The sequence below is a fragment of the Nannospalax galili genome, unplaced genomic scaffold (genome assembly GCF_000622305.1).
Source record: "Nannospalax galili isolate Female #2095 unplaced genomic scaffold, S.galili_v1.0 scaffold102, whole genome shotgun sequence".
NCBI lineage: Eukaryota > Metazoa > Chordata > Mammalia > Rodentia > Spalacidae > Nannospalax > Nannospalax galili.
The window spans coordinates 5,841,681-5,851,673 of NW_008351958.1; positions in this window are offsets into that span (position 1 = coordinate 5,841,681).

The window sequence follows — 9,993 nt, forward strand, 5'->3', positions numbered from 1 at the left end:
TATGTTTGTTGCTGCTCTTTTCACAATAGCTAAGAGATGGAAGCAACCTAAGTGTCCCTCAATTGATGAGTGGATAACGAAAATGTGGTGCCTTTGTACAGGTGATTTTCACTCAGCAGTAAAGAAAGATGAAATCACGAAATTTGCAGGTAAATGGATAGAACTAGAAACTGGTATACTAAGGGACGTAATACAGACTCAGAAAAACAAACAATGCATGTTCTCCCTCATATGTGGATCCTAGCTCCAAATCCTTATAAGTGAGTATGTACCCAGACATAACTACAGGAACCAGGATAATGAAAAGGAACAATGGAGGTAAATGAAAAGAAAGAATCTGAAAGAGAAGAATAGTAGGAAACAGGTGTTAATAAGGGAGATATGGATAAAAAAGGAGTAGTCTAAGGTGTGGGGGGATGTTCAGTTATACAAGGAATCTTGGGGATAAAGGGAAGGAAGGAGATCAAGAGATGTGAGACCATAGGAGAAGGACATTACTAAGGGAGAGGTGGGAGGAGTGGGGGCATTTTAAATGGGGAAACCATGGTGAAAGGGGGTTGGACAATGTGAGAGATAAATAATGCCTAGCTAGTTTTAAAAACCAGAAGGAACCATATTAGTTCAACAACCTACTGACACCTCATACATACAACTAGCTCAAGGAACATAATATATGTCTAGTCAAGATTTATCTGAGAACCTTTGGTGTTTGCCCAAGCTTTATCTACATAGCACATGGCAATTAAAAGTACCAGACTGGTGGAACTAAACTTCTTGGATGTTTAGCAGCCATACTTTGAGGCCTATACTAATCTGGTCAGAGGGACTTAAATAACAGTTTTTGCTCCTTGCCCTCCTAGGTTGACTGAGTTCGAGGGGACTATGGAGCATCTCTCAAAATGTTCTGTAACTGTGGTGAGCCATCTGTTCTCTTGATCAAGGAGGCCATGGAGACCCCACCAGATGGACTTGAACCAGTGTCCACTCTACAAAGAGGAGGGTCAACACAGAGGAAACATTTCCTCCATGCTTCCAAGTGAAGCCAGTCATGGTTGAGCAGGACCTTTGACTTACTGTCATATAGATGGAACTGGTAAAAGAAAGGAACCAGGGGCTCCTCCCAAGCCCATGTGTCCCCTGAGGAACAGATCCTCAAACCACCTTAAGAGTAAAAATAAATTGGTTTATCTGGGCCAACTGCATGGTCTTAAACACCCAAAAGGACAGTATAACCAAAGATTAAAGGGATCAATATAATTCTTTAAGAGTCCATGTGTATAACTCAAGGCTACATAACAAGACACAATGCCGGACAGAAGATACATTCCTTTGAGTTGTTGGCCAGGGTGGCCCAAGAGACTCCCAGAGAGTATCCCAGAATAGAACTTGGAAAATGAACAGCAAGCAAAAATCTTATCTAAAGGAATATTGGCAGCTGCTTGCTGCTAGATGAGGAAGAGCTAATCTTCCTAAAACAAGGAACTCCAGATAGGCTGAATAGATTCAGCAGATGGTCAAGCACTGGAGAACAGCTAGGGGCACTGACAACAGAGTGGACAGTAACAGGGATGACAGTATATGGGCTCCAGTGGCGGGGGGTGCTATGGGAGCCGGCCATTGGGATGTGGGTATATAGATAAATAAGATTGTTTGTGATGTTCTGTTTGAAACACACATACACAAAAGTCAATAAATTAAGAAATGAGTTATATTTGAGGAAGAAGCATAAAAATTTTCTTCATGTTAATTAGCAGATGTGAAAAACATTACCCTTGAATTCTACTTGATGACTTTATATCCATGCTCACGTGCCAAGGATCTCAGAAAGTAACTGACTGTGACTAGTAATAATCAGATATATAGAGACTAGAGATGCATGTGCAAACATCTAAGTGTTAGTTACATTAAATTCAACAGGATTTCTTATGTAAATTCACAATTACCATCAGTCTCAGCTAGTGTGTTTCTCATCTTAGACATTTTAATTTTCATTTCTAGAATTTTAATTTTGACAATTTTATATCCAAATGAATAAGCTCACACAATTGTTCTTCCTGCAGACTATGAACAGCAAAACTTCAAGCCTGTTACGTCTTAAACCACACAAAAGAAGATAGAATTGACTTACTAGACTTTGAGTTTAAATATATTCTGATGTATCTATAATCATTAAATCATATCAAAGGAAATTTTTTAAAGTGTAAAATGTCAGGATCAGTGAGATGGCTTGGTTGGCAAAAGTGCTCACTGTGCAAGCTTGACACCCTTGCCTGATCCCTAGAACCTACATAAAAGATGCAGCAGCCCAGCACTTTTACAGGGAGATGAGGGGCAGAAGCAGGAGAATTGACCAGAGCTCATGGGCCAGCTAGCCTGGAACAGACTGTGCAGCAGAAAGAAGAGAGACCTTGCCTCAACAAGACTGGAGGAGAGAATCCACTACTCAAAGTTGTTCTCTGACCTTTACACCGGCTTTGCACAACACAGATGCGCTTTATGTACATGCAGGCAAAACACTCATATATATAAAATAAAATAAATAATTTAATTTTAAAACTCAACTACAGAATAGTTGAATGAGTTTTGCTACTAATGTATCATATAAAAAATGTAATTTAATGAAGTGATTCCATTTTACTATCACTCCTCTACAGCAGTAAACGCTTCAGTCTCATCCTTGGAAAATTGCCATTTAATCTTGACTTAAATTCTTCTAAGGCCAACTTACATATTCCTGATTTGATGAATGCTAAACTTGATTAAATAAATCATACACATTTTCCTAAATTGAAATAAATTGCACCACAGTAAAAGAGGATAGAGAAGAAAAGAGAAAGAATTGATGCTACCCTGACAGTGCTGTCATTACAGGGAAAAGGGAAGAAAAAGATGTTTAATGGAATGAGAAGAGCTGGGGAATGGCAAGGAGAGATAGCAGAGGGGAAGGTTTGAGGAGACTGCTGCTAACAATGCCAGTGTTCCCACAGATAAGGAAAGAAAATGAAGCATGCACAAGGTCTTAGTATTGTATTCACTATTAAGAAGAAACTTCTTTAGACTAGTGAAGTCCATAAAGTGATTTAAAATAACTTAAACTGATGTAACTTACAGGTTTGTAGGCAAGAAATACTTCCACAAATAACTATAATATTGATCATCTAATAGGATAGGTATTAAAAGACAAAGAGTTAGAGTCCATGTAAGTAGGTAATTAACTCAGCTTTAGGAGAAAGAATTACTACTTTGAGAAATACTGTAATGTTTTCACTAGGCAGGTAGATAAAGACATGTGCTTCATGGTAAAGAAAACTCCATCTCTGCTACAGAAGGAATAGAATTCCACAGTGCAATATTGGCATGGTGATCAATTTGGTAGATAAGTCAACTCTTTATTGTTGTTGTCTACATGTATATAAATGCAATGCCCACAAATTCCAGAAGAGGGTATCAGATCCCCTGGAACTGGAGTTATGGATGGTTTTTAGCCACCATGTGAGTGCTGGGAACCAAACCCAGGTCGTCTGTAAAAGTAACAAGTGCTCTTAATCTTTGAGACATCCCTCCAGCCCCCAGAGCAGTGAATTCTTACAGCTCCATCTTTCATCTTATTTCTTTTGTAATTCAATTATTACATATTCTTCTAGTTTACAGCAATTTTATTATATATTTTATAAAGAACTAGAAAGTAGGAATTTGGAGATTCCTAAAACAAGGAAATAACATCAGCACAGCTTGATGAAACTGCATCTGTGAGTATGTGCTTAAGTAGGAGGTTGAAGAATTAGGAGCCCAGAAGGTATTGCCTCAGATGGTTGTTTCCAGAACCAGAAACCATGTGAAGTTTTCCAGGTGAGTTCAAAGATGCTCAAAATGTCAAAGTGAATGTGTTAAATCTGTATTTGATACTGTTAACCACTTCATTCTTTTTCCTTTTTGGTCTTTTTGAGACAGGATCCCCTTGTAGACCCAGCTGACCTGAAACTTACTGCATAGACCAGACTGGCCTCCATCTAACAGATCTGCCTGCGTCTACCTCCCAAATGCTAGGATCAAAGGTACAACACTACACCTAGCTTCCACTCCATTCTTGGCACTCCATCTTCCTTTCTTTGTGCCTTAACTGAACTTTATCTCTTACTCTTTTTTCAATCCTATGTCTCCTCATGTTTAATTTCTTTTCATAACTTGGTTGTATAAATAGACAAATATTCATTGGTTGAATGAATGAAATACTGGTTTTCTTGAAGGATCTACCATTGGGTTTTTTTTTTCCCTTTTGTTCTGATTTCTTCTTTTTCCTTGGTGAGTTTATCCAACACCAAGACTTCACTACCATTCACAAGTCGGTCCAGACAAGTGTTTCCAAGTGTTTATTTTCATGAATCATTCTTTAGTGACTTCTAGTCAAATCACGCATAAGTAATTACTTCACTTAAATGTTTTCCTTCTCCCTTAGTTACTCTCAGTAAACCTCTCACTGTCCTCTCTGGAGGGCTATTGTGGAATGTTGTCCTCTAGGCATGACATGCTCCCTTAAATCCAAAGTCCAAATCCAAAGACTACTCTGCAATACTTACCTCCACCCTCGTTCTCTTAACTATCAGCAGCTGTGATTACTTGAAGGTGACCTGCAGGAGATTGGGCTCATTACCTTTCTGTCATAGGTAGGGGGGAGGCTTACAAATCCACTTCTCCTCAAGAATTTATAAATTTAAAGGGTTACTAGAGGAGAGAACTCACAAAGCTTGCCCTTCTGCAAGATTTATTGGCAGTTAACTGCTGCTGAAGGGAGTGGCTCATGAGGTTGAGAGCCTCCCCAAGGACTTACAGTTAATAGTTGCTGAGAGAGGATTGGTTTTCCTTCAGTAGTGTAGTCATGCTCCTATAAGTAGCCCTGCATTATGTCCCTGTAAGTAACCTTAAATAAATGCATTGTTTTACCGAGTTTCACTTACGTAGAATCATTTCTTTGTTTCGGTCATTGGTGGTCCATCTGGAATGAGAAGTTTTGTTCATGTCACCCAAGAAAATGTTCAATCAACGGGGCCTAAGCTCAACATCTAAGACCAACCATCTCTCTCCCTTGGTCACCAAAACCTTACTCTGATGATGCGAGTTAAATGTCCATTCTCTTAAGGTCAGTGATAACCTTTTATTCTTTCATTTCCTTCTTTTTGAATTGCCGGTGTCTATAAACTGTCACACAATGATTATTTACTGTCTTATTTGGAGAACAAATCATGTATTTCTTGATTTCTTGTGTTACACTGACTCACAGTTGGATCTGAATTGGGACTCAGGGTGGAATTATATCTAAAGCCCGGCCCACACCTGACTTCAGTGATAGAGATGATGAGATTTTGGAACTTTTGAGTTGATATTTAGGAGAACTACTGACTTCGAATTGATGGAGACTTTAGAGGGGGTTCAAATGGGATGGATAAGCTTTGTCCATGTTCAGTGTGAATTTGGAGGGCATCAACTAGACTATGGTAATCAGAATGACTCCATATCCCAAAGCATGTCCAGGTCTGAATCCCCAGGATCTGTGAATAAATTATATTACGCAGTGTCCTAGTCCTAGTTTGTTTCTTCATTGCTGTGACAAAACACTCTGACCACTACCAACTTGGAGAGGAAAGGGTTTATTTATCTTACATCTCCCAGGTCACAGTTCATCAGGGAGCCCAAGGTAGGAAGGAACTCAGGGCAGGAACCTGGAGGCAGGAGCTGGAACACAGGCCACGGAGGAACATTGCTTACTGGCTTGCTCCCCTGGCCCCTGCTCAGCCTGCTTTCTTATGCAACACAGGCCCACCTGCCCAGGCGTGGCACCACCCACAGTGGGCTGGGCCCTCCCACATCAATCAACAATCAAGAAGGTACCCCATGGACATGGCCACAGGCCAGCCCAATGAAGAAAATTCCCCAATTGAGGTTCCCTCAACCCAGGTGTGTCAAGTTGACACTAAAGCTGTCCAGCACATGCAGTAAATTGGTATTAAAGTGACAGATGGGATTAAGGTTAAGATAATATTAAAGATTGTCTTAATTATTCAAAATAATCCAGTAATATTAGTACAAAAGTCATTTAAATGCTGAAGAGAGAGTCAGAAGAATCAGTGTCAAGATAATGGGATATGAAAATGATGAACTGGGAGCTAGCTTTGAAAATGGCAAGAGCACACTAGCCAAGATACGTGGGAAGCCTCTAGAAAAGGCAAGAAAATGAATTTACTAGTGTCTACAGAAAGTAACATATGCCTGCTTACACTGTATTGTTGCCCATTAAAATCATTTTAAGAGCTGCAGAACCATGAGACCGATTTGTGTTGTCTTAAACCACCAAATTAACGGGGATTTGTTTTTAGCAGCAATAGAAATATAATCTGTAGGTTTAGGGTACAGGTTCCTTATTATGTTTGTATGCAAATTATCTGCAATGCTTATATTGTCTTTGCAAAGAATATAACATTTTTGTCTCCATTTCAGAAGCAGTCAGAAAATTTCCCAATGTACCATAGCTACTAGATAGAAGGACAAGGACACATGCATAGGAGTTCTGGTTAAACCATGGATGCTGTCTTGTCTGTAATATACCAGTGTTTTAGTCAACTTGGTATGATGACAGTGACATTTTAATGCAAATTAGGTTACAAACAGACAAATCTTGCTTAGCTCACAGTTCAAGAGAGTCTATGCTCATGTTTGATTGCCCACTTGTTTTGGAGTTCTGGTGAAGATGCTACAGGACAAAGTTAGGGAACAGGTGTTTGGGTAAACCACTCCCAGTATGGGACAGGAAGATAGAAATTTAAAACTTAGGTCCTCAGTGCCCCTCAAGAGCACAACTCCAATGACCTATGAAACTCACACTAACTCCATGAGGTCTTTGGGTTATTCAATAGCCAAGTTATCATGAAACTGACAAACATATTACTCATGACAATGATAGAAATAAGAACTACAGTATCATTACAGATGTCTACATTCAACTATGATTATGTTTTTCCAGGAGCTGGCTTCATGAAAACCACTACACAATCCTAACAACAAAACTTCAGTCCCTGGAAGGTGATTGGACTACACATACACCATGGCACAGCCCCTCAAAATAATAATAATAATAATAATAATAATAATAATAATAATAATCTAGCCAGTTGTGTTGGTGAACACTAATCCTAGCACTCAGGTGGCAGAAGCAGGCAGATCTCTGTGAGTTTGAGGCTAGCCTGGTCTCCAGAGAGAATCTAGGCCAGCTGCAGCTACAAGGAGACCCTTCCTCAAAAAGACAACAATAATAATAATAATAATAGTAATAATAAATAATCAGATCCTAGCAGACAGCCTGAGAGGGTGGGTTAAGACCTCCATTTTTTTGTAGTGGCCCTGATCTCAGCAGACCACCAGAGAGTGCTGAGTTCTGGCCTCCCTCTGGCCTCCCTCTGGCCTCCCTCTGGCAGAGGGCCTGAGAACACAGGGGACTGCTTGAGAGCCCCCAGATCTTGCCTCCATGTGCTAGTCTTTTTAATAAGATGATGCTGTATAGCAGTCTCTTCTGCATGAAATAACTACCATCATCATGACTTTACCTGAGCCTGATCACTAAACATTGTCATAATTGGACTTGTTGATGGTTGTGCTAATTCATTAAAGGAGGACCAAGTAGGGTCATTGGACCTTCACCACTTTATCCAGCCACTCTTCCCAGCCAACTGTATGTAATTTGACCCTAATCACACATGGCCTCCTGGATTTGGAGAGGGCTAAAGTATACAATCTGGGGAAGGCTAGGAAGAGAAGGCACCAGCCATGCTGGGTAATAGCTTTCTAGTGTGCATACCCTCAGGTCACACATACACCTCAGCAACCCCTCAGTTATCTGGGTAAGTAAGATCAATAAGTTCATTGGTTCCCCAGTGAAACCTTAATCAAACATTGTCTTGACACTAGAACCTTAAAAGGGAATAAGCATTGCTTAGAATCCCCAAGAAGAATTGTCTCATAACAGATGGAAAAAGTATTTGTTAATGCTATCATGTCTCATAACTATTTAAAAAAAAAGAAAATAAGAATGTAAAAGATGTCAAAAGGATATGGAAAAGGAGATGTTTTGCAAAATAGAGAAAATGAAAAAGCCTAAGCAAGTGATGAAGGTCTGTTTAGGTTTGTTATGCTATATAAAGGCTGAGACAAAAATAATATACACAATTTCTTAAAATTTCTATAGTCATAGTTTAGTCAACTAATTTAAGGAACAAAATATGTATGTAGTCAAGGTTTATCTGAGAATATTTGTTTTTTTACCCAAGCGTTATCTATATAGCACATGTTAATTAAAAGTACCAGACTAGTGGAACTAACCTTATTGGATGTTTAACAGCTGTAGTTTGAGGCCTCTACTAATGTGGTCAGAAGGACTTAAAGGGCAGTTTTTGCCCCTTGCCCTCCAAGGTTGACTAAGTTCCAGGGGACTATGGAACATCTCTCAAAATTTCCTATAACTGTGATGTCACCTGTCCTTCAGGGAGGACATGGAGGCCCCACAAGATGGACTTGAACCAGTGCCCAGTCTACAAAGTGGAGGCTCAACTCAGAGGAAACACTTCATTCATACTTCCAAGTGAAACCAGACTTGGTTGAGCCAGACCTTTGACTTACCTTCACATAGATGGAATTAGTAAAAGAAAGGAGCCAGGAGCTCTTCCCAAGCCCATGTGAGCACCGAGGAACAGATCCTCAAATGACCTTAAGTGTAAAAATAAATTGATTTATTTGGGCCAACTATATGGTCTTAAACTCCCAAAAGAAAAGTATAACGAAAGAGTAAAGTCATCAGGATATTTCTTTAAGAGTTCAAAGGATTAGAATTCCAGGCATTAGGCTTAAGCTTATATAAAAGGTTATTTAGACAATTATTTCTCATTGATGATTTTATTCCTAACCAGAAAGTGCTGCCCAGATGATAGACTTCAAATCTTGGTAGGCAATACTTCAGTGCCCACCTGTAGCTAAGGGAGACAATCAGCTATTGTTCTAAAATGATGAATAAAGTTGTTTTCTCCCCCTATCTAGAAGCCTTTGAGAGGGAACTGTCACTGATTCTAACCACTCGAACACCTATCAAAATACCTGAAAGCAAGTCCTGAATCCATCATTCTAGAGTCCGGCCTTGGAAGACAAAAGAAAAATGAGGAGGAACCCAATAGAGGGATGCTTTTGGAAGCCCTTGTCAAGAAACTCCAATGGACTCTCTTATGAACAGTTGAAAATTGCCCTGTTCTGACTTTTTCCAGTTCCCTGTCTAGAACTTGTAATGCTAATTACTCTTTCCTTTACTTCTCCTTCACATCTGCTATTCACGATTCAAGGACTTTCTTTTCCCTTAGAGATAAGAGTTATGCAATTTGGGAGTCTTTTAGATAGACCCATTGAAGGGGTACTCCAACTGCCTCACCCTGTGTCCCTGTTCAGCATGGAAGAAGCCAGAGCGGTCTGCGTCCCTATTCACTACTGGCAATTTGGGTAACCCCCTTCAGAGGATGGTTTGATAAGAATAGGAGGTAGGCAGTTAGGGTAAAAAGACCCCAAAGAAAAGTAGCCAGTTTCCTGGCTAAAACTCACAATGTCCTTGGGCCTCTTAGCAACATAGTCTGTTCCAAAGGCCAAAAATGTCAAAAGTATTTGGGAGCTTTTATTTAATCCCTAAAAGATTTTAGGGTTACCTCTTCAGAGCGGGGAATGTTAGAGTGGTCAAAAGCCCCATAAAATAATTCAATCAATCAAAGAAGAAAGAGTACATGAAGTTGTCAGAAAAAAGTGATGGGGAGATATGGGAGGAGTGGGCATGGATCTGATCAAAACACCTTATATGCACGTATGAAATTCTCGGTAAATTATTTATTTAAAATTTTTGGTTCTCTGCTCCTGGTTTGGGCCCTGCACCATTCCTGGTCTTGGGTCCCCAGACACCTGGGGAACTGGTGCTGC